This window comes from Bubalus bubalis, chromosome 5 (genome assembly GCF_019923935.1).
Source record: "Bubalus bubalis isolate 160015118507 breed Murrah chromosome 5, NDDB_SH_1, whole genome shotgun sequence".
NCBI classification, from domain to species: Eukaryota; Metazoa; Chordata; class Mammalia; order Artiodactyla; family Bovidae; genus Bubalus; species Bubalus bubalis.
This window is the reverse complement of record NC_059161.1, coordinates 100005653-100031179: the sequence shown is the minus strand read 5'-3', so window position 1 is coordinate 100031179 and position 25527 is coordinate 100005653. Positions and strand designations below refer to the sequence as shown.

General features: G+C 39.7%; 2 long non-coding RNA genes across 2 annotated transcripts in view; one reads left to right on the top strand and one right to left on the bottom strand.

Annotated features, from left to right (window-relative positions):
• Positions 1–6549: 6549 nt before the first annotated feature.
• On the top strand, positions 6550–9784 carry LOC123333775. The gene is made up of 2 exons (XR_006551326.2): positions 6550–6710; positions 9492–9784. It is a non-coding gene; the product is annotated as an uncharacterized LOC123333775 (long non-coding RNA).
• Positions 9785–9832: 48 nt separating this feature from the next.
• Positions 9833–25527, bottom strand: part of LOC123465809 — a 34458-nt gene continuing 18763 nt past the window's right edge. Inside the window, exons 2-3 of the long non-coding RNA XR_006641124.1 lie at positions 11155–11316; positions 9833–9969 (exon numbers count right to left, since the gene is read on the bottom strand). This is a non-coding gene — a long non-coding RNA (uncharacterized LOC123465809). The remainder of the gene's footprint in view (positions 9970–11154; positions 11317–25527) is intronic.

Below are 25527 nucleotides of genomic sequence, written 5' to 3'. Positions count from 1 at the left end.
CTCCTTGCAGTCCAAGGGACTCTCAAGAGTCTTCTCCAACACCACAGTTCAAAAGCATCAGTTCTTCAGCACTCAGCTTTCTTCACAGTCCAACTCTCACATCCATACATAACCACAGGAAAAACCATAGCCTTGACTAGACGGACCTTTCTTGGCAAAGTAATGTCTCTGCTTTTTCAATATGCTATCTAGGTTCATCATAACTTTTCTTCCAAGGAGTAAGCATCTTTTAATTTCATGGCTGCAGTCACCATCTGCAGTGATTTTGGAGCCCCCCAAAATAAAGTCTGACACTGTTTCCACTGTTTCCCCATCTATTTCCCATGAAGTGATGGGACCAGATGCCATGATCTTCGTTTTCTGAATGTTGAGTTTTAAGCCAACTTTTTCACTCTCCTCTTTCACCTTCATCAAGAGGCTTTTTAGTTCCTCTTCACTTTCTGCCATAAGGGTGGTGTCATCTGCATGAAGCATACCATTAACTTCTCTCAAAGTCAGATCAAGGGATAAATCTGAGATAGAAAGATGTATTTAATGCTATGTTAAATTTTCTGTACAGAAGTAATACATTAATTCAAGAAAATAAATATTTTAATTGGCCCCAATAGCACAATAAGATGTAAAACATGTGAATAAATAGATAATACAGATGTTTAAGAGAATACACAGGAAACAGACTGTCGAGGTTGACATTTTAGTTCTCCTTCTCTAGTTACATGATGGCAGGCAAGACTCTTAAGTATTTCTGCCTGTTCGTTTGCTCATCTGAAAAATGGAGAAAATTGTCTACCTCATTTGGTTTGCTGAAGAATTAAATAAGTTTTCACAGAACAGAATGCCCCAAAACACAGCTTGACATGTAGAATACACAATATATATGTTTTTATTTCATTTGTGTCATGCTGTTCTGTCTTGGTAGTCAAGACCACTCAAACACATTCATGACATTTAAAAATTAATAAATGGCATGTATATATATGTATGTATAACTGATCACTTTGCTATATATATATACATATACACACACACATTTTTTTCAGATTCATTTTCATTATCCCTCATTACAAGATATTGAGTATACTCCCCTGTGCTGTAGAGTAGGTCCTTGTTGATTATAGGTAGTTGTGTATATATTTTAATCCCAAATTAATAATTTATCCCCTTCCTCCCCACTTTTATAACCATAAGTTTGTTTTCTATGTCTGTGATGCTATTTCTGTTTTGAAAAAGTCCATCTGTATCATTTTATTTTTTCCACATGTAAGCAATATTATACAATATTTGTCTTTCTCTGTCTCACTTAGTATGATAACCTCTAGGTTTATCCATGCTGTTGTAAATGGATTTCATTATTTTTAATGACTGGGTAATACTTGTGTGTGTGTGTGTGTGTGTGTGTGTGTACATACATATGTATTACATTTTCTTCATTCAACTGTCAGTGGACATTTAGATTGCTCCTATGACTTGGCTGTTATAATTAGTGATGTAATGAACCTTAGGGGTTCATATGTTTTTTTCAAATTATAGTTTTCTCTGGATGTATGCCCATGAGTGGGATTGCAGGATCATATGGTAGCTCTATTTTTAGTTTTTAAAGGAACCTCCATACTGTTCTTCAGGGCTTTCAGGTGGCTCAGTGGCAAAGAATCCACCTGCCAATGCATGTAATGCGGTTTCAATCCCTGGGTTGGGGAGATCCCCTAGAGGAGGGCATTCCTGTATTCTTGTCTGGAGAATCCCAAGAACAGAGGAGCCTGGTGGGCTACAATCCATGGGGTTGAAAAGAGTTGGACTTGACTGAGCTACTGAGAAGGATTATGCTACTCCCTCTACCTCAGGTCTTAGGTAAACATATTTTATCCTGGATGTTGGCATCTTGTAAACCAACCATACATTTTTGCAATCCTTCTGTATCAGCACGTATGAATCAGATTTAATTTTTTTATTTTCAGGAACATTCACCAGCTGCCATGCATGGGGGATGCCAGATACTTGCTCTCCTCAATTTCAGTGCCCACGTAATGGGCTTGTAAGCAGAGCCAACAAGCTGCTCCCTCCCTGGCCATGGGGTTAGCATGAATAATGCAGAGATTCTTGTGGCTAGACTAGAGCCCTGGGAACAGCATCAAGTGCTCCCTAGTGGTGGGTCCATATATTGCCAGGTGAGCCAGGCCAGACTGGGGGTAGCATGCTGCAGTAACATCCAGCCACCAGGGGTGGCGCTGTCCAGCAGGGAGAACCCAGAGCAGTTCACTCAGTCATGCCCAACTCTTTGCGACCCTATGGACTGCAGCACACCAGGCCTCCCTGTCTATCTCCAACTCCTGGAGTTTACTCAAACTCATGTCGAATGAGTCGGTGATGACATCCAGCCATCTCATCCTCTGTCGTCCCCTTCTCCTCTTGCCTTCAATCTTTCCCAGCATCAGGGTCTTTGCCAATGACTGAGTTCTTTGCATCAGGTGGCCAGAGTATTGGATTTTCAGCTTCAGCATCAGTCCTTCCAGTGAACACCCAGGACTGATCTCCTCTAGGATGGACTGGTTGGATCTCCTTGCAGTCCAAGGGACTCTCAAGAGTCTTCTCCAACATGACAGTTCAAAAGCATCAATTCTTCAGCGGTCAGCTTTCTTTATAGTCCAACTCACATACATACATGACTACTGAAAAAACCATAACTTTGACTAGATGGACCTTTGTTGGCAAGGTAATGTCTCTGCTTTTTAATATGCTGTCTAGGTTGATCATAACTTTTTTTCCAAGGAGCAAGGGTCTTTTAATTTCATGGCTGTAGCCACCATCTGCAGTGATTTTGGAGTTCAAAATGACAAAGTCTGTCACTATTTCCATTGTTTCCCTATCTATTTGCCATGAAGTGATGGGACTGGATGCCATGATCTTAGTTTTCTGGATGTTGAGTTTTAAGCCAACTTTTTCACTCTCCTCTTTCACTTTCATCAAGAGGTTCTTAAGTTCTTCTTCACTTTCTGCCATAAGGGTGGTATCATCTGCATATCTGAGGTTATTGATATTTCTCCCGGCAATCTTGATTCCAGCTTGTGCTTCCTCCAGCCCAGCATTTCTCATGATGTACAGTGGATATAAGTTAAATAAGCAGGGTGACAATGTACAGCCTTGACATACTCCTTTCTCGATTTGGAACCAGTCTGTTGTTCCATGTCCAGTTCTAACTGTTGCTTCCTGACCTGCATACAGATTTCTCAAGAGGCAGGTCAGGTAGTCTGGTATTCCCATCTCTTTAAGAATTTTCCAGAGTTTGTTATGGTCCACATAGTCAAATGCTTTGGCATAGTCGATAAAGCAGAAATAGATGTTTTTCTGGAACTCTCTTGCTTTTTCAGTGATCCAATCAATGTTGGCAATTTGACTTCTGGTTCTTCTTTTTCTAAATCCAACTTGAACACCTGAAAGTTCACGGTTCACATACTGTTGAAGCCTGGCTCGGAGAATTTTGACCGTTACTTTACTAGTGTATGAGATGAGTGCAATTGTACGGTATTTTGAGCATTCTTTGGCATTGCCTTTCTTGGCGATTGGAATGAAAACTGACCTTTTCCAGTCCTGTGGCCACTGCTGAGTTTTCCAAATCTTCTGGCATATTGAGTGCAGCACTTTTACAGCATCATCTTTTGGAATCTGAAATAGCGCAACTGGAATTCCATCATCTCCACTAGCTTTGTTCGTAGTGATGCTTCCTAAGGTCCACTTGACTTCACATTCCAGGATGTCTGGCTCTAAGTTGGTGATCACACTATCATGATTATCTGGTTCATGAAGATCTTTTTTGTATAGTTCTTCTGTGTATTCTTGTCACTTATTCTTAATATCTTCTGCTTCTGTAAGGTCCATACCATTTCTGTCCTTTATTGTGCCCATCTTTGAGTGAAATATTCCCTTGGTATCTCTAATTTTCTCAAGAGATCTCAGTGCCACTGAAAGGGCCCCAGCTCCGTAGTACACTAAGCTTAACCATATATTTGTGTTTCTTCTATCTGCACATGTGAATGTAATTGTTTTCAGGTGTGCAGTATTCTATTAATTAGCTAAGCTAGAATTTAGCTTAGAACAGCACTCTGCTGTTGAAGAACATTTGGGCCACTTCTAGTATTTCTCTATGATGCCACCATGAAATCCTCTTTCTACAGCGATGCATCAATCAGAGTCTGAATATACAGAATTCTAAGCAGCACTGCCTAAGAGAACATGTACCTTGTAGTGTTGCTAAGTCTTACCTAATCACTCTCTGAAGTCGTGTCCTGATCTCCTCCCTACCCATCTCAAGAGACACCTGGACACTGGGTCCTGTCTCCCCTCCAGCCCCGCCCTGAACCTCCACCTCCATCCTTGCCTCTCACTGCCCCCTTTCTGCACATTATTAACGCTGCTGCTGTCCTAGGAAATCAAATGCAGGGTAGTTATTTTCTCAGTTATGCTTCTTAAGAATTAAGGTGAGATAGAATTCATAGAATTTACCCTTTTAATGCATACATATAAGTCAAAGGTGTTTCTTCTTTACTATTAAAAATGGGGGGTTGATGCTGCAGTGATCACCACAATCTGTTAGAACACTGCTGTCACCCCTAAAATTGAACAGAACCCTCAGCAGTCCTCCTCCTCCTCACCCCAGCCTCCAGCTTTAGGCAACCACTACTCTCTGTCTGTATAGATTTGGCGGTTCTGGATATTGCATATAAATATAATCATTCAATATATGGTTTTTTTTGGTGAATGGCGGCTTGTATTTAGCATAATGTTTTCAAAATAATACTCCATCGTAAGGAAGCACCACTCTTTGTTGATCTCTTCACCAGCTGATGGACATTTGGGCTGTTCCCACATTTGGACAATTGGGAATAATGCTGGTATAAACATTCATGTACAGATTTATGTGTGAATATATGTTTTTTAGTTCTGTTGCTCATATGTGTTGGAGTGGAATTGCTGAACCTTGTGGTAACCCCATGTTTCAACTACCCAATGAATGACTGCCAGGCTGTTTTCCACAGCTGCCTTACCATTACTTTCCCATCAACACAGTACAAGCATTCTAATTCCTGCACATCTTTGCCTCCACTTGTTTGTCATTATGGTCTGAGCCACCCTAGTGGGTGTGAAGTGGTTTTTATTTTTGTTTCCCTAATGATTAATGATGTTAAACATCTTTTCCTTTGTTTGTTGGTCATTTTTATGTCTTTGGAGAAATGTGTATTCAAATTGGTTGCCAGTGTTTTCGTTAGGTTATCTGCCTACATACTATTTATCTATAAGGGTTTACATATTCTGAATATAAGTCCCTGAGTAGACACATGGCTTGCACTTTCTCCCATTTGATTTGGGGTGGGGGGAGGCCACTTCAATTTTCTTAGTATTTATTTATTTTTATTTACTTGGCTGTGCTGGGTCTTAGTTGTGCTATGTGGGATCTAGTTCCCTGACCAGGGATCAAACCTGGGCCCCCATTGGAGCATGGAGTCTTAGCCACTGGACTACCAGGGAAGTTCTGGGGGCTTTGACTTTAATGGAAAAATCAATTTATTTTGTTTCTTACACAAGTTTTGCATTAGAGTTGCCTTTCAAACTAACTTGTTTTAGTATCCATTTAAAGATAATCACTTTATCTACTGACTGGAAACAATTAAGAGGTAAGAGGTGGTTTATTTTTATCCATAAAAACAGAGTGTAGCCATAACTCTGAAATGAATGGCTGCTGTTGAAGCATTACTTACACACAGACTTTTCTCATTAGTTGAATGGGAGGCGTGCTTGTGATTCAAATTATTTTGTGAGGGAAATTGTTTTTCCTGACAATAAGCTCATCATCACATGAGAAGAAAGATTACTTGTTAAAGCAAGCTGCTGTTTTGTTAGATTAAAAAGAAATAGGGTGGTGCAAAGAAAATAGCAAAGTGATGGTTCCGGTCAGGCTGACTGGACCAGTAAACTCTGACATCCACAGAGTATAGTGCACGGCTTGCTGGGGTGTCCTTAGACACAATTACTAGAGTGTGTGTCTTGGAGAGAGGAGGGCAGATAACCACAGCGTTTGGCTCAGAGCAAGAGAAAACTTCACTATCATTAGTGCTGGCCTATTTTCATTATCTCAAAATAATAGAACCCCACTGAAAGCACCATCTCATTGATGGCTGACATTGTAAATTAAAGCTTTTCTATGTAAAAGGTCTTGGTTTGGAAAGGTGGATTTAGAGTATTTTATGATTAATTATCCCTTTTGGTCAAGTTTTTTGTTTTTCAAGTGTGATATTACACAGTTGGTATATATTTCCCTCAGGATATTGATAAAGGTTTTATGAAATGAGTACATCAGTGACAATCATCGCCAAGTACTACACTTTCCTCTGAAAGGCTGCTCAGTGTCAAATCCTACACAGAAGTACTCTTCTGTGTACAATTAATATGTTAGTAGCATTCTGTAAGTAAAGTAGAAAGTAGCTGATACTATTCAGGAGAAACGTGGTGCTCATCATCTCATCTCCATGAGAGATGCCGCTTCTCATGTGTGTTAGTAGCAACATGATTGAAGATATGTGTGAGGAGAGCTTTAGCACAAAGCAAACCGTCATACTGACTCTCAATCTTGACAGCAATCGGGAACTTACTCTTTACTGAGATTTCAGACGAAGAAATAGGCTCAAAAATGTTGTAATTCCTCCTGGATCACAAAACTAGTAAGTAGATAAGGGAAGCTTCACATCTACTGTTTTTTCCAAACATTTTTCATGTCTAATTAGTACTTGAGAAAGACATAAAGAAGGCAGGCACATTTGTCTCTTCTGTCTATCTAGAACAAACTTCGTTCTCATGTATGTCATGAACACCTTTCTACATCATTATGTAATCTTTGTTCTCTAATGACATATACTAAACTGTCTTCTATTTAACACATTGTATAAGATTGATATAAGAAGCAATTCATTTAAGATAGGAGTGTGAGATACCCAGGTTATTTCTGATTTCATGTATTAAAAATAATCCTGCTATACACATACCTGAATATGCAAAAAAATGATCACATTTGTCTGATTAAAATTTTAGAGGTAGAATCGTTGATAAAAGAATACTGTCAAATTGTATACATTTCACACACTCACCAAAAATGAACATTAAGGTGCCTTTTTCTAGACCACCCCAAATCATTGTTAAGAAACTTCAACATTCTCATAGCTGAAAATGATCTACCTTTATTGTCATAATACATATTTTTCAAGTTAAGATCTTTTCATAGTTTGTTGGCCATTTTTAATTACTTATATTTAATGATATTCTTAGGGTAATGTAGTTTGTTTATTCTTTTGCATTTCCACTTTGCTTTTTTTTCCTGTTTTTCAAAAATATCTCTTTGTAAATTAAGGATATTCTGTGTCTTGCATATTTATTGCATTTATGCCAGCTGATATTTTCTATTTTGCTGCCAGTGAAGGGGACTTTTTTCAACCAGGTGTAAAATACATGAGTCTTTCCCATTATTTTTGTTTCTGTTTCTTTCAAATCACATCTTTTCTATCACACTCAGCTCAGTCATCTGCAGACCAACCTGATACTTTCTTTGAAAAATCACGTAAGTGCAGCATACCTTGCCTTTCCAGCTTATATTTCCCAGTCTTTTCTGTGTATGTCACCTTGAAAAGTAAACCCTTCCAAGTCCGGATGATACCTGATACACATGAAAGGGAAGAAATCAACAAGGATTAATCATAACCTCTCCTTATAACATAATATATTGTTTCTCTTATTTAGACATTAATGGTTCTTTTAAAAATCTGTCATTCCTTTGAGTTTCACAGTTATAGTTAAAATTGAAAAATAGAGACATGAACTTCAACTAACAAACTCGGTCTCATTTTGATCTCAAAAACAGTAGTAGTAAATTTGACACCTTATTTATAGGTTGAATATCCTTTGTAAATGGGGACACACATATGAATTACCTCAGAGCCTATATTATGTAAAACTCACTGTGTCACAGCTACTGTCTCATGCATATCATGCAAGGCCCTTTATGTTCAAGTTCTATGATGAATTAGTGCCAAAGCAAAGGGTTAACTTGCAAAGGAGACTGTGAAGGTGCATCTGGAATTTCCCTTTCTCAGCCCATGCAGGGTGGTTACTGAGGCCTGGGTAGAGTCCCACTCTGACAGTGGGGCGTGGTCTGCATCTAGGCTCTCGTGTGTCTGGCAGGGACAGCCTGTCTCTCCTGGCCAGTTTCATTCTCATCTCAGGGATGGCTTTCTTCCGTCAGATGATGATGGGGTGACGTGGCTGTCAGGCCAGGATGAGGGCCCTGAGTTTTCACGGTGCAGACAGGACCCAGGTTGTCTTGGAAGGAACACCCATTGGTGCCCCCACCTCTACACAGACATGATGATTAGATAGCCCTCCAGGAAGTACTCACATAACCATCCAGTCCCCAGTTGTCATTCTCAAAGTTGCTGATGAAAATATCCACTGGCTCTTTAATCTGAAAAGTTTTCAGAAATAAGTGGGCCTCCTCCTTCTTGTAAACTCCTAGGAAAGAATCACTGTGTTATTCTTACATCATAGGAATGCTTATGAGTTAGGAAGGCAGGCACTCAGCCCATTTATGTGGAATATGATACAGAAAGGATAGTGTTTTCAATAACAGAGATTAATATTTTTAATATTTAGCTGCAGTCCTTCTTTTTTCCTAAAAATCACCTCTTACTGAGGTCCTCGTCTGTCTCAAGCAAGTATCGTTTACTTCACTCAATTCAACATCTTTATCCCACAGAAGGAACAAAAGTAACATATATTCAGTTATATTAATTTTTTAAGTCCAGCGTTTTTATTCAATTTTTACTCACTTCTGAGGACAGGGGTATGTAGTATAAGAAAGAAAAAGAGACTTAACCTAGAGGATTAAACTACTGTGTATGAAATAAACAAGCTGCACGGATATACTGCATTGCACAGGGAATATACCAAATATTTTACAATAATTTTAAGTGGAGAATAATCTATAAATATTGAATCACTAAAAAAAAGTCTTAATAAATACAGCTATGTTGAAAATATATGTGGAGAGTTTGTACAAAATTCTTACAAAATTTAAAACAAATATTTCTAAATCAATATAAAAAAAAAGAGAGATACCATAACAATAGCCCCAAATACAGTTACTTATACAGATCAATTGCACTTATTGAAATGAAATGAATGGCATGGAGAACAAAGGTCCTTGGAATGACTGCTGAATGCCTTTGTCCACGGGGTCAGGGTGTATGTGTGGGGTGGCAGGGGGAATGTGTTTGCAGCTACGGCTAGTTCCCTACCCAGAGGAGGAACCAAATAAATAAGTAAACAAACAAATGAACAGATATTAAATAACAATGAACCCAAATGTCTTCTGTGCAGAGAGACAGGTTAAAGGGAAAGTCACACTGTTCATTTCAGGGACTCTGGCAATTAATTCCCACTTCCTCCCATCACAGAAGTAAACCTCTAACATCACAGAAGAGTGGCCACTGGCTAATCACACAGGATGGAAGGGAACCCACAGACAAGAAAGACCTGTGAACGGGGAGGACCCGAGGACGAGAAAGACCCATGGACAAGCAGGACCACCTAACACTTGACTCCGGGCTGCTGTCCATCTCCACCATCAGCAGCTCTGTGTTCCTAGCATCCAATTCAACATATAAAACTCTGAATCCCACTTCTAAAAACTGTCAGTAGAGATAAGATTCAGGAGATTTTTATGGCAATTAAATTACAGCACCTCACAGAACACCAAGTCCTGGCTGGTCCTCCAGAAGCATGACTTCCGCTTCCTTCTCTATGGTCCTTCCCAATCAGACTGTACATGGCAGGTGGACTTCTGTCCACTGGGACTCAGTCTGAACAACTCTTGATCCAACTTCTTTCCCAAATCCAAACCTAATTCCATCAGATCACACTGGAGAGCATTTCCTTTGGGGAAAAAATTCAAACTCATGAAGAGAAATATTATCCAAAGGACCTGGGTGAGCCTATGAAATCTGAATATTTTCCAAGTCTCAGTTTATTCTGACACAGGACTAGATTTGAGCACCTGGTATATCTCATTTATACATTCACAGGGTCAAGGAGCAAAGAACTTTTGGGGACCCTAGATCGTGAATTCATAAATAAGTACCTGTTAAAAATCTGTGAGTATGAATTATTTTTCTTTTCCTACATCCAGAATGTGTGCACCATTTTTAGATGTTTTCCCAGCCAGGGAAGCAGGAAAGTGAGATGTGAGGAATGGGAGGAGGCCTGAGTGGCTCTCACACTTTCTGGAGGTGAACCATGTGTCTGTCTAGTCATCAGTAATGTGTGGGTGCCCCTTGGGGGCCCTTTATGTTCAGAACCAGGGCTGGGGCTCCTGGGTAACTCAGAGTCTGAACCCTTTAGAAGTTAAGTCTATAAAAAAAGAATACATTGTTGTAAGAAACGAGATAATTAAAAAAAAAAAAAAAAAACAGAAGACAGTAGATTTAGTGTGAAGGTGCTTCTGTGTCCTGTGGGTTCAGGATTCTAATTGCTGAGATTCTGACCACCGAGTTCAAATCCTACTCCTGTACTGTCACTTAGGAAGGTTGCTTAGTTTTCCTGGGTATCTCTCTTTTTTAACCAGTACATAAAAAAAAATGTGTTTAATAATACTTAAATCACAAAATTGATTAAGAAGGAAAAGGACAATGTATATAAAGAGCTTAAAATAGTGTCTGTTACTTAAAAATAAACCAGAGCTGGTGCTTTTTTTAAAAATTGCTTTTTTAAACTGAGACACATCAGTGAAAGCTCACCAGGAGCAAACAAGTTTTACAGAATGACAGCGAGAGGCTATCAAAACTGTGAATTTTGGAGATGTGACTATCTGGACATAAATCTTACATCTTTGCTGTAACAGGATCTGTGTGTAATCTGGAGCAAATTAATTTGCCTTTCTGTACTGGTTTTGTAACCTTTAAAGTGGGAAAACAGAACTGTCCTGCCCGTCATGAGATGACATAGTGAGAGGCAGCAGGTGCAAAGCCCAGGTGACGTCAGCCAGCACTTGGCCTGGCGTTGGCGCCCCCTGGACCAGAAGACTGACAGAGGGTCTGGTGAGGGAGAGCCCTGGGTGCCTACCTGTCAACTTCAGCTCCCCCTGGGAGGCTTCAATGAGGTCGTGTTCACTTTGCTGCTTGCTGCGTTGAAACAGTTAGACAGTTGGGGTCACAGGCTATCTTTTCCCTGAATATTCATAATATCCCTTCCACACCGAATGGATGAAAAACACATCTGAAGGAACTGTGGGGGGAAAAGCAGACAAATGGTAGCACACAAGGAACAATTACACTTAGACGTGTTGCTCAGTTAAGACATCACGACAGTGATGATGGTGAGGACAAAAATGACCTGTCTCCATGTCCCCTCACAGCAGGTTTATGAGTCAGATGAGCCAAGCGGGGAGCAGGCAGGTTACTGAGAGATGCAGACAAGCATCTGTCATTGGGGTGGACACCAGTGCACCTGTGTTACCAGCTCCACCAGGGCCAGCGTGCTTGGTGAACTGGGACTGCTGACACTAAGTAAGACCTCATCAGGCTGACCTGAAAACCACTACTGCTACTTCACTGAATATCCAAGTCCACTTGCTGTGGGAAGACTTAGGAGGCTCAGAGGAACTGACATCTGCCAGGGCTCTTCTGCCCTCAGAAAGCCTACACTTCACAGCACCACTCTGACTGCAGAGATCCAGCTTATAGAAACAAAGATGCTTTATTTCCCAAGGTCTTTATTTTGTAAGTAAAGCCAATCTCTCATCTAACTCTTCTGCTCTGCTCTATAAGAGAATTATATTATATATATATATAATTATATATAATATAGAATTATAATATATAACTATATTATATAATGGTTATATAATTATATATTTATAATTATTTTTTATATATTATGTTTATATTATATAATTATATAATATATATATAATTACATATAAGAGTATATTCTCTATAAGAGAATATACTCTACTTTATAAGAAATAGTCCAGAATTGGCAAGAAATCTAGACTAAATGATGTCAAAAACAAAAGGCAGAAAGTTTTCTTAAAACATTACAATTCATCTGGGACAGGAATTCTTACAAAGATTATTGAGCTAGTCTCTCTTTGCACTGGTTACAAAAAAATGAAACTTCTTTTTCACATTTCTGCTAATATGTATAAAATCCTGCTATTTTCACAATATTGCTATAACATTTTACAGGCAAACTGATGTAAATCTATATCAGTGAATGTACTCAATCTCAATTTCTCTCTGCTTTGCTTCTCATGATAATGTGTAAATTGTTTAATTGGACAAGATCCACCGTGAGTGGGAATGGTCAGAACATATTTTTGGGAATATATATATATATAATATATATATATTATATTATATATATTTATATTATATTATATATAATTATTATATATTATATATATTATATATTTATTATATTATAATATTTATAATATATTTATTATTTATTTAATTTATTTATTATATATATAATTATATATAATATAGAATTATAATAATGTGTAAATTGTTTAATTAGACAAGATGCACTGTGAGTGGGAATGGTCAGAACATATTTCCCACTGTGAGTGGGAATGGTCACAACATTTTGGACTTCCTAGGTAGAAAGAAAGATGCTTGTCTCCCTAAGTGTGTCTTTTTTTTAGCAAATGCACTTATGGCCACAATGTGATGAGGACAAGCATGGTGTCCCTGGCTGTGCATTTCTTTCCAGTTCCACTGGAAGTTTGCCTGTCTTCCCAGATAGGCTGACACTGTAAGACATCTCCTAACAAGACAACAACAGATGTCAGCACTTGTAGGGCTCTGATGGACCCAACTTCCTAAAAGCAATCATTTTAAAACTCAAATAAGTTTAAAGCAGAGACACGGCACAGGCCTCTGACACAGCTGCTGATTGATAAGGACACTGAACAAGCCCGCCTGTCATCAGCAGCATCACCGAGGCCCACTTTTAATCAGCAAGCCCAGAATGCCTCATCTTCCTTTTCTGAAATAAATACCTTTTAAACAGTATCCAGATTGCTTTCCCCAGTCAGAAGGGACACATTCAGTAGAAGCTGTGAATGCACAGAGGTGCGCCTCGGTCAGGTGGGCCAGCAGGAGCAGCAGCAGGTCTGCAGGGCAGGTCAGCTGTGCTCAGCTGTGGCCACTGGGGACCTGAAGGATCCTTTGGGGTCCTTGTCCTCTCACCTGCTGCTGGTGGTTTGCGGTATAATATAACCATCACAACAGAGGTATAGACTGTGCCCCTAAACAAATAAACCAGTTTCTTCAGTGCTTCCCTTCAGGGAGGATAGGGCACACTGAGATAAAGTTTGAAACTCTGTGACTGACTCATATTGATGTTTGGTAGAGACCAATGCAATATTGTAAAGCAAATATCCTTCAGTTAAAAATAAATAAATTAAAAAGAGCCCGCAGACTTTTCACTGTCCATGACAAAACCAGCAAAAATACAGAACAAACACACCGCCACCACCCACTGTGTTTCCTTCCATCGAAGAAAACATTGCCTGGATAGAGCACTGCTTTCTGTGTTTGATTTGTAAATAACATTTACATAGAACAATCCAGAAAAGAATTTTAAGGTAGGTCTCATACTTCATGGTATACAATGCATGACTTCCTTTAAGCATATTGGAACTTTTGGCCTCATCTAAAAATTAAATACAAAACCCAGCATCTGTGACTGAACTATATAGCATTTCATATACCCTCTTCACATTTGATCCTGGAGCAGAGTTTATGTCTAAGAGACCAGTGTGAACACCTGAATGAAGAAAACACCAAAAAATTCAACTTACCTAAGTGTTTTATGTTCTCTCTTTTTTTTTAAGTTTGACTTACACTATGATTTGGGGGACACACTGTATTATTTAAATATTCTCTAAATTTATAACAGATACAACAGGCCTGGTGATTTGGAATAACCAACATCTTCATTAGGAAATAAACCTGCACCTCTCCTGTTTGCTACAACATACATTGAGCAAGGTATCACACACAACAGAAAGTGAGAATTAATGTGTCAGAGGCAGAGGATGTCTGATTATGGAGATATTCGGGGAAGGATATAGCACCACATTTGAACTGCTGGAATGCACAGCTGATGCTGTTATGACGTGTTATTTACTGTGGCTTCCTCGTGTGGAGAAAAGACACACAACCCTCTTTATAAGGCTCTCTGTTATACAACATTCTGGGTTAACATCTGATGTCCACTTTTGCCTATAAAGTGCCCAAGGTACCTTTCAGTAAAACATTAACTTGTTCATGAACTAAAGGAATCAGAAATTGTTTATATGGCTGCATATAGTAGAAAACAGATCACCTTATTTGATTTAAATCTGTAACTTTTCTGGGTTAAAAACCTGGAGTTTTAGTAACTGTTTCATTAACTTCTCTCCTTTACCTACAAGTAAAAAGACAAATTATCACTTTCAAAAAACATTTATTTTCAAATAAGTTTGAAAAATATTAAACCGAAGCAAGGTTTCTCCAGATTTCTTGAATGCACAAAATAGGAATATGTTATACATCTCCACTTTAAACCCACATATTCACAGCAGATTATCCTTTGCTTTTGTGGGAAAACTGAGTTTCATAGTGGAAATCAACTTGGATCTGACTTGGGCATTCAGTGTATTACAACAGAGAGCTTGTAAAGGAGGATATTTAAGCCCTTTCTCACTCCTCTTTGGAAACTCTGTCTCCAAGGCAAAGGTAATTTACAAAATTACTATAAAAGAACCATAATTCCTCTCAGTTTTCCAAGTGCTCACTACCATCAGTGAACTCATGAGGTAGCAGTGAACAACATCAAAACACTTCACCTGCAAAATGTTTAATTTGGTTTGTCAACTTAGATTTAACTCATAATCTCTTCATTTTCATAGTTCTGTATCAAACTACAAATTAACACTTTTTTAAAGTGTGTATCTGACTCTGTGAGAGAGGGACAAGGGAAAAGAAAAACATTAAGTGTCTTAATTCCTAACGTGAATTCAACAGAGAAGCTTCCTGAGGGGATTCTGACAGAGAGAAGGTTCTTTCCGTGGAATTCCGACAGAGAGTTCAAGGATTCCAAGAAAATCCTGACAGAAAGGTGTGTAAGGGGAATTCTGAAAGGCAGAAGGGGGTTTCTGGGGGAATCCTGAGGGGAAGAATGGGGTTTCCGGTGGGATCCTGAGGGCAGAACAGGGTTGCCGATGGGATCCCGAGGACAGAAGGGGGTTTTTCCTGGGGAATCCTGACCCACAGGAAGAGAACTCTTTCTTTTAGAATTTAGAGCGAGAACGACCAACAGGCTAGTTGGTAGATCTCAGATCACAACCAAATATGATCTGCAAATAATGAGATCTGCATCTCTCCTGAGCTTCTGCTGCCTCTGCATCCAACACAGACCGCACACATATTCACACACACACAGCTCACACACAGCAAGCATGGATTTGGGGGGATGACGGACAGTGCCTCCAAAAGGCTACTCCTTGGGGTTCTTCCACCTGGACACGAGTCTGTTCTGCAGGGACCCACTCTCACTTCTCACCAGTGACTTACTTTACAGACAGGGGACCTCCCTGTCCATTTCATGTCTGATTTACATGTCCTGTGCTCAGACCCACCCCAGACGAAGAATCCTGGATGGCAGGTGTACACCAAGGTGCAGCCAAAGGTGCGGAGGTTGATGGCTCTTAGGTCTGTGTGGGCTGGTGTTTCAGGCTGGTGGCAGATGTGAGCTAAAATGGAATTTAGCCCATTAGTAAGTCTGCTGTAGACTAAGTATGTGTGTCTAAGGAAATACAGCAAAAGAGCTGGAAACAGCTATAAACTTAGTTTGCCATTTAAAATTGAAAATTCAGGAGCTTTACAGATTAATGACATTCTGGTTTCTGCAGCTTATGGCACAGCAAAGCCTTGATGTTGCCAGTTCTCTCATTCTTCCTTTCCCCCTGCCCCTCCCTCGCTCTCTCCTCCTCCTCTATCATCTATTTGTCACCTATCATCTATTTATTATCGATCTAATCTCCTTCTCTGCATACATGTGTGTAATTATGTAGAGAAATTTAGAAATCATAGCTTTAAAATAAACACTTCTGACATACTATTAAGATAAATGATATGTTAAATTTCCTTAAAAGAGCAGTCTTTAAACACAGATTAATGTGTATTTTATTTTATTGTTTTTTTTCCAGTGCTCTGTAGAACCACTGGTTATTCAAATGACAAGCAGGAAGCTGTAGCAGCAAGGAGTGAGGGCAGCCAGGTGGGGGCTGGGCAGGTAATGTGTATTTTAAAATATGCTTTGATTTTTGTTCAATGGCACCTAGAAAATTTACTGCCCAGTTAAATGAATAATTTTGGTCAAAATCTACCATGTGTTTAGAAATTAATTGAAATATAGATTCCTATGTCCTTTAAAAATATCATTTAGGAGTAAATAAGGTTCCAGATGTTCAAGCTGATTTTAGAAAAGGCAGAGGAACCAGAGATCAAATTGCCAACATCCATTGAATCATCAAAAAAGGAAGAGAGTTCCAGAAAAAAACATTTATTTCTGCTTTATTGACTATGCCAAAGCCTTTGACTGTGTGGATCACAATAAACTGTGCAAAAATTCTGAAAGGGATAGGAATACCAGACCACCTGACCCGCCTCTTGAGAAACCTATATGCAGGTCAGGAAGCAACAGTTAGAACTGGATATGGAACAAAGACTGGTTCCAAATAGGAAAAGGAGTACATCAAGGCTGTATATTGTCACCATGCTTATTTAACTTCTATGCAGAAACGCTGGACAGGAAGAAGCACAAGCTGGAATCAAGATTTCCGGGAGAAATATCAATAACCTCAGATATGCAGATGACACCACCCTTATGGCAGAAAATGAAGAGGAACTAAAAAGCCTCTTAATGAAAGTGAAAGTGGAGAGTGAAAAATTTGGCTTTAAAACTCAACATTCAGAAAACTAAGATCATGGCATCTGGTCCCATCACTTCATGGCAAATAGATGGGAAACAGTGGAAACAGTGTCAGTCTTTATTTTTGGGGGCTCCAAAATCACTGCAGATGGTGACTGCAGCCATGAAATTAAAAGATGCTTACTCCTTGGAAGGAAAGTTATGACCAACCTAGAGAGCATATTAAAAAGCAGAGACATTACTTTGCGAACCAAGGTCCATCTAGTCAAGGCTATGGTTTTTCCTTTGGTCAAGTATGGATGTTAGAGTTGGACTGTGAAAAAAGCTGAGCGCCAAAGAATTGATGCTTTTGAACTGTGGTGTTGGAGAAGACTCTTGAGAGTCCCTTGGACTGCAAGGAGATCCAACCAGTCCATCCTAAAGGAAATCACTCCTGGATGTTCATTGGTAGGACTGATTTTGAAGCTCCAACTCCAATACTTTGGCCCCCTGATACGAAGAGCTGACTCATTGGAAAAGACTCTGATGCTGGGAGGGATTGGGGGCAGGAGGAGAAGGAGACGACAGAGGATGAGATGGCTGGATGGCATCACCGACTCAATGGACGTGAGTTTGAGTGAACTCTGGGAGTTGGTGATGGACAGGGAGGCCTGGCGTGCTGCGATCATGGAGTCGCAAAGAGTCGGACATGACTGAGCGATTGAACTGAACTGAAGGTTGTAATTGTTTTCACTGTTTAATTGCTAAGTGTGTCTGACCTTTGCAATCCCATGGGCTATAGCCTGCCAGGCTCCTCTGACATGAGATTTTCCACAGATTCTGGAAACAACTAGTGGTTCCCAAATGGGAAAGGCAGGCAGGGGAGGGATAAATTAAAGGAGTTTAACATATATATATACATACATACATACATACATATATATACACACACACACACTATATAGAAGCTACGGTTTTTCCTGTGGTCATGTATGGATGTGAGAGTTGGACTGTGAAGAAGGCTGAGCACCAAAGAATTGATACTTTTGAACTGTGGTGTTGGAGAAGACTCTTGAGAGTCCCTTGGACTGCAAGGAGATCCAACCAGTCCATTTTGAAGGAGATCAGCCCTGGGATTTCTTTGGAAGGAATGATGCTAAACCTGAAACTCCAGTACTTTGGCCACCTCATGCGAAAAGTTAACTCATTGGAAAAGACTGATGCTGGGAGGGATTGGGGGCAGGCGGAGAAGGGGACGACAGAGGATGAGATGGCAGGATGGCATCACTGACGCAATGGTCATGAGTCTGGGTGAACTCCGGGAGTTGGTGATGGACAGGGAGGCCTGGCGTGCTGCGATTCATGGGGTCGCGAAGAGTCGGACACAACTGAGTGACTGAACTGAACTGTATAGCACAGGGAACTCTACTCTATATTCTGTAATTATCTATATGAGAAACAAATCTGAAAAAGATGGATATATGTGTATGTATACCTGAAATGATTGTTGCACAGATGAACACTGATAATAACATTGATAATAAACTATATCCAAATATAAAAAATTATATTAAAAAGAACTGCCCCCAAATACCCAAATCATTATATTCTTTTAACTTTGATATTGTGTGCTAAGTCACTTCAATCATGTCCAAATCTTTGCAACATTATGGACTGTAGCCCACCAGGCTACTCTGTCCATGGGATTCTCTAGCCAAGAATACTGGAGTGGGTTACCGTTCCTTTCTCCAGGGTATCTTCCCAACCCAGGGATCAGACCCACATCTCTTATGACTCCTGCACTGCCAGGTAGGTTCCTTACCTCTAGCAGCACCTGGGAAGCCCAAACTTTGATACTGTTTTATACTTTTTGCTTATAAGTTTATATAATAATGTTCTTTTACCTTCAGTAGCAATATTTTATTTACAGGTAAGACAATCCTATTTAAAATATGCATCAATGCATGCACAACTGGAATCAACATTATTCAACACATTTTGCTGTTACTTACAACTAGAAATTTGTACTTTAACACAGTAAGGAGTTTTGGAATTTAGTCATTTTATGTACATTGACTTAATTACTGTCATTAAATATATGCTCTTTAGTGGCTAAAACATAGCTTTGCAAAGCAAAAAGACATAGGGTGGCTGACTGAATTAAAAAAACGAGACCCTTCAATAGGCTGCTTACAAAAAACTCATTTCAGGGTGAAAGACACAGAGAAAGTGAGAGGATAGAAAAAGATTTCATGCAAGTGGGACCAAGAAAGCAGGAGTAGCGATACTCTTATCAGACAAAACAGCTTTTAAATCAAAGGATAAAAAAAGGCAAAAAGAACATTATATAATGCTTGAAGTATCAATGCAATAAGAGAATGTTTGTTAACACATACATATCTAATATAGGATCACCTAACATATATAAAAGGGCTTCCCTAGTGGTCAGGTGGTAAACAACCTGCCTGCCAATGCAAGAGATGTGGGTTCGATCCCTGGGTTGGGAAGATTCCCTGGAGGAAATAGCAACCCACTCCAGTATTTTTGTCTGGGAAATCCCATAGACAGAGGAGCCTGCCAGTCTACAGCCCATGGGGTTACAAAAAGTCAGACATTACTTAGCAACTAAACATAAACAACATATAAAGCAAATATTAATAGACATATTAATAGACATGAAGACAGAGATTGATAATAGAAGGAGACTAACAGCCCAGTGACATCCAAAAAAAAAAGTATAAGACAGTTAAAAAAATTAATAAGTCAATCATAACCTTAAATGATATAATAGATCAGTTGGACTTAATTGATATCCATAGGTCATATCATCTAACAAAGCAGAATTTCAGTATTTTTGAAGTGCACATGGAATATTTTCTAGGATAGATCATCTACTAGGTCAAGAAATAAGCCTCAACAAATATAAGGGGATAGAATTCATATCAAGCATTTTTCCCACTGTTGCATCAACTGAAGAGAATAAGTGGAAAAAAGAACATGTGGAGACTAAACATGCTTCTGAAAAGAATCTATGTGTCAACAGTGAGATCAAAAAGAAATTGAAATACCTTAGACAAATGAAAATGAAACATGACTCTATATAATTTACTGGACTCTGCCACATTAGTTCTAAGAGGGAGGTTCATAGTAATATAGACCTTCAAGGAATAATAAAAACTCAAACAATTTAACCTACCAAGTAAAAGAATTACCAAAAGAAAAAACAGCACAATGTGAACAGAAGGAAGGAAATGAAGATCAGAGAGAAAATAAAAGATCAATGAAACCATGCACTATTGTAAAAGATAAAATTGATAAACTTTTTAGCCAGACATGCAAAAAAGAGAAAGAACCCAAATAAAATGAGAAATGAATGGATACATAACAGGTACCATGAAAAAAAAATCATATTCTATGAATAACTATAGGCCAACAAATAGGACAACTTAGAAAATGGAAAAACTTCTAGAAACCTACAGACTGCAAAGACTGAGTCAAGCAGAATTAGACAATTTGAACTGATCATCAGAAGTGAATCTGTAATTAAAAAAAACAAAACTCCTATTAAGGAAAAGTCTGACCCAGTCTAGTCTACAAGGTAATTCTACCTGGCACACAAAGGATTGTGTGCCTTCTATTTATCCTTCTGAAATTCTTTCAAGTAATTAACTGCAGAGGGAACACTCCCAATGCATTCCATGAAGCCACCCATCATCCTGACATGAAAGCCAGACAAAGACACTACAAAATAAGAAAATTACAGGCCAACACCTTTGGCAAACACACATGCAAAAATCCTCAATAAAGTAGGAGCAAACCAAATTCAACAATACACAAAAAGGATCAAATACCACTCTCAAATTGGATTCATTTCAGGGTTGCAGAGAGGGTTCAACATACGTAAAATGAAAACAAAAAGTGATAACTACACTAAAAATTTGGGCTCCAAAATCACTGCAAATGGTGATTGCAGCCATGAAATTAAAAGACTCTTACTTCTTGGAAGGATAGTTATGACCAACCTAGATAGCATATTGAAAAGCAGAGATATTACTTTGCTAACAAAGGTCTGTCTAGTCAAGGCTATGGTTTTTCCAGTGGTTATGTATGGATGTGAGAGTTGGACTGTGAAGAAAACTGAGCGCTGAAGAATTGATGCTTTTGAACTGTGGTGTTGGAGAAGACTCTTGAGAGTCCCTTGGACTGCAAGGAGATCCAACCAGTTCATCCTAAAGGAGATCAGTCCTGGGTGTTCATTGGAAGGACTGATGCTGAAGCTGAAACTCCAATACTTTGGCCAACTCATGCGAAGAGTTGACTCATTGGAAAAGACTCTGATGCTGGGAGGGATCGGGGGCAGGAGGAGAAGGGGACAACAGAGGATGAGATGGCTGGATGGCATCACCGACTCAATGGACGTGAGTTTGAGTGAACTCTGGGAGTTGGTGATGGACAGGGAAACCTGGCGTACTGTGATTCATGGGGTTGCAACGAGTTGGACACGACTGAGCGACTGAACTGAACTGACTGACACTAAAAAAAAGGAAGACTGAAACATAATTTTCATTTAAATAGATGCAGAATAGCTTTTGATAAAATGCAGCATCCATCCAGGCTAAAACCTCTCAACAAAGTGGGTATAGAGGGAATGTGTCTCAACATAAAAAAGGTCACTAAAGCAAACTCACAGCCAATATATAACACTCAATGGTGAAAAGTTGAAAGCCTTTCTACTAAATTCAGGAACAAGACAAGGATGCCAACTCTCACCACCTCTATTCAAAATAGTATTGGAAGCCCTAGACAGAGCAAATCAGACACAGTAAGAAATAAATGGTACCCAGCTGGAAGCAAAGACGTGTAAATGTCCAGATGACACTATCAAGAACCCTAAAGTCCCCACCTAAAAACTATGAGAACTAATGAATTCAGCAAGCTTGTTAATATACAGAAATAAGTTGCATTCCTATATACTAATAATAAAATATCACAATGAGAAAATTTAAAAACAAAAACAAAAACACCACCAATCCTGTTTAAAGTCACATTAAGAAAAAAACCCTATGAATAAAACTTAACCAAGGCAGTGAAAAGACTATTGGCTAAAAACAATAAAAAACATTGTTAAAAAATATAGAAGATGATTAAAAGAAATGGAAAGATACTTCATGCTCTTGGATTGAAAGAATTATTAAAATGGCCATAATACGTAAATCAATCTACACATATAAGTCAATCCCTATCAAACTGTGAGAATATTATTCACAGAACTAGAATAATCAAAAAACTAGTAGAGAACTATAAAATACTCCAAATTTCCAAAGCAATCTTTAAAAAAAAGAGCAAAGCTGGAAGTATGATACTCCCAGACTTCTGTCTATACTACGAAGCTCAGTAATTGAACCAGTGTTGTATTGGTAGACAAACAGATATACAGCAATGTTACAGAGTATAGAGCCTAGGAATAAACTGACATACCTACTGTCAATTAATCTACAAAGGAGGCAAGACTATACAATGGAGAAAAGACCACCTCAACAAGTGGTGCTAGGAAAGCTGGACGATCACATATAAAAAAAAGATAATTCTACTATGTGAGGTGACAGAACATGCTAAATTCAAAATTATTTTGAGACCTAAATATAAGACATAAAACCATAGAATCCATACAAAAGAAGATAGGAGCCTCTGACATATATGATAGCACTATTTCTTGATTCAGTCACTTAAAACCAAAGAAACTGAGGCAAACAAAACAAACAATAATTTAAAAAGACACACACAAATGAGACCAAATTACACATAAAAGCTTTTGCACAAAAGTCATCAACAAAAAAACGGCTGAATGGAAAGTACTATTTGCAAATGGCATGACCAGCAAGGGGTTAATAACTAAGATATACCAACAGCTCATACAACTCTGTACCAAAAAAAAAAAAAAAGATCCAATCAAAAAAATGGCTAGAAGATTCCAACAAACATTTTTTCCAGAGAAGACACATAGATGGCAAACAGGCACGTGCAGAGAGGCTCCACACTGGTTATTAAAAGAGAAATGCAAACCAAAATTACAATGAGGTTTCATCCCAAATCAGTCAGAATGGCCACCATCAAAAAGGTACAAATAATAAATGTCAGGGAAGATGTAGAGAATAGGGAACTCTTGTACTCTTTTTATGAGAATGTAAAATGGTATAGCCACTATGTAAAACAGCACAAAGTTTCCTTAAAAAAAAAAAAAACAAAATTGCAACTAGCACAGGATCCAGCATTTCTACTCCTGGGCTCATTTTGGAAAAACATACACACACACACACAAATACTAATCTGAAAACATACGTGCACCACAATGTCCATAGCTGCACTACTTAAAACAGCCAAGATACGGAAGGCACCTAAGTGCCCAATAACAGAAGAAGGGATAAAGAAGGTACAAACACACAATGGGAAAAAGACTAAAATAAAATGAAATAATGCCATCTGCAGCATCATGGATGGACCTGGAGAATATTATGCTTAGAGAAACAAGTCAGAGAAGACAAATACTATATGGTATCACTTCATATGTGGAATCTAAGAAATGCAAACGAATGTATGTGTACGACAGAAACAGACACACAAACTTACAGTTACCAAAGGGGAGATGAAGCAGGGAGACACAAAATGGGGCAAATATGAATACATAAAACAGATAAGCAACTAGGTTCAACTGCATAGCACAGGGAACTGTACCCATTATTGTGTAAGAATTTATAATGGAGTATAATCTGTAAAAACACTGAGTCACTATGTTGTACTCCCGAAACAACATACTTCCAGAGAGAAGGACCCATCCCCCAGAGTGGGTCACCCAAACATAGGAGAACAGTTACAACTGCAGAGGTTCTCCCCAAGGAGCAAGAGGTCGGGGTCCCATACCAGGCTCCCCAGAATGGGGGTCTTGTAACAGGGAGACAAGCCCCTAGACAGTTCGCTTTTGAAGGACAGTAGGGCTTACTTTCAGGAGACTGGTTGTCCTGGGTTTACAGCCACTGGGAACAGCCATCTGGGATCTCACTGTCCCACATGGACACGTGCCAGCCACCACCACTGTGGGATCCTCCCTCTAGCTGGTCAGCCTCTGGGCCCAGCCCTGCCTCTACCCAACAGCCTGTGGGCACCAGGATTGGGATGCTCAGGCTCTGCAACCAACTGGGCAAGGATAAGCCCCACCCACCAGAGGGCCTCTCTAAGTGCCCCACCACCACCCCACCCGCCAGCTCTCAGATGCCCCAGACATGGCCCTGCCCACCAGAGGGCCCGGGACCTGGCCCCACACACAAGCAGTGCACAGGCCCTAGATCAGGGACACCCAGAGTCCTGCAGCCAGAGACCCCATACCCGGCCCTGCCCACCAGTAAGCCTGCTCCAGCCTTGACACCATCCTCACCTAGCAGTGGGAAGATACCAGCTGCAGGACAACTACAGCCTGCTGTGACAGGACCCAGCCCACTCACCAGCAGGCCAACACAAGCATCAGGTGTCACGCCACCCATCAGCAGTCTGACACCAGCCAAGGAGCTCAGAGGCCCTCAGCCAGACCCCAGGACTGGCTCTTCCTGCCAAAGGGCCAGCACTCGCCCCCAGGACCCAGTGTCACCACCTGACGGGTGGGGAACAGCCCTGGGATTACCTGGAGCTCCACTTAGCCCACCTGTGAGTCAGCACTAGCCCTGGGGATCCCCCATGATTCTGCAGCCACCCTCTCAGGACCTCCCCCTACAACCAAAATCTAGCAGCCTCTGTGCAAGGCAGGGCCTGGCAACCCAATGGATGGGAGGGCCAGCCACGCCTACCAGACAGACCACTCATAGTATTCAGCCTTGAATATCATGCACAGGACCTATGCAGCCTTCATGGGGAACCCTAGAGCATACAGCTCTGGTCACAAGAGGGGAGTATGCTTCTGGGACACGGAGGATGTCTCCTACAGGGGCCACTTGTCCAAGTTCAGGAAAATGAACCAAACATCACCTACACAAAGTGCAGCAATTTAGGCAAGATGAGGAGACAGAGGAACATGGTCCAAATGAAGGAACCAGTTCTTCTTAGAAGTTATGTGAAGACAAGGAATCTACCTGAGGAGGATGATCATAAAGCTGATTGAAGAACTAAGGAGACGAACAGATTAACCGAGTAAGAAAAGAGAAGTTTTAAACAGTTAAAAAAATGTTAAAAACCCACCAGAGATGAAGAATATAATTGAAATCAGTACAGCAGAAGACATCAACAGATTGAAGCAGAGGAACAGATCAATGAGCTGAAAGGCAGTAGTGAAAATCACTGATGCTGAACAGAAAAAATAAGAAATGGTAGTTTAAGAGACATCTGGGACATCAAGTAACTAATATTCACATTATAAAGGCCCTAGAAAGGGAAGAGCAAAGGAATAGAGAACACGTTAGAAGAAAGAGCTGAAAACTTCCCAAACCAGAGAAGTAAACAGACTTCCAGGTCCAGGAAGCACTGAGAGTCCCAAACAGGATTCACCCA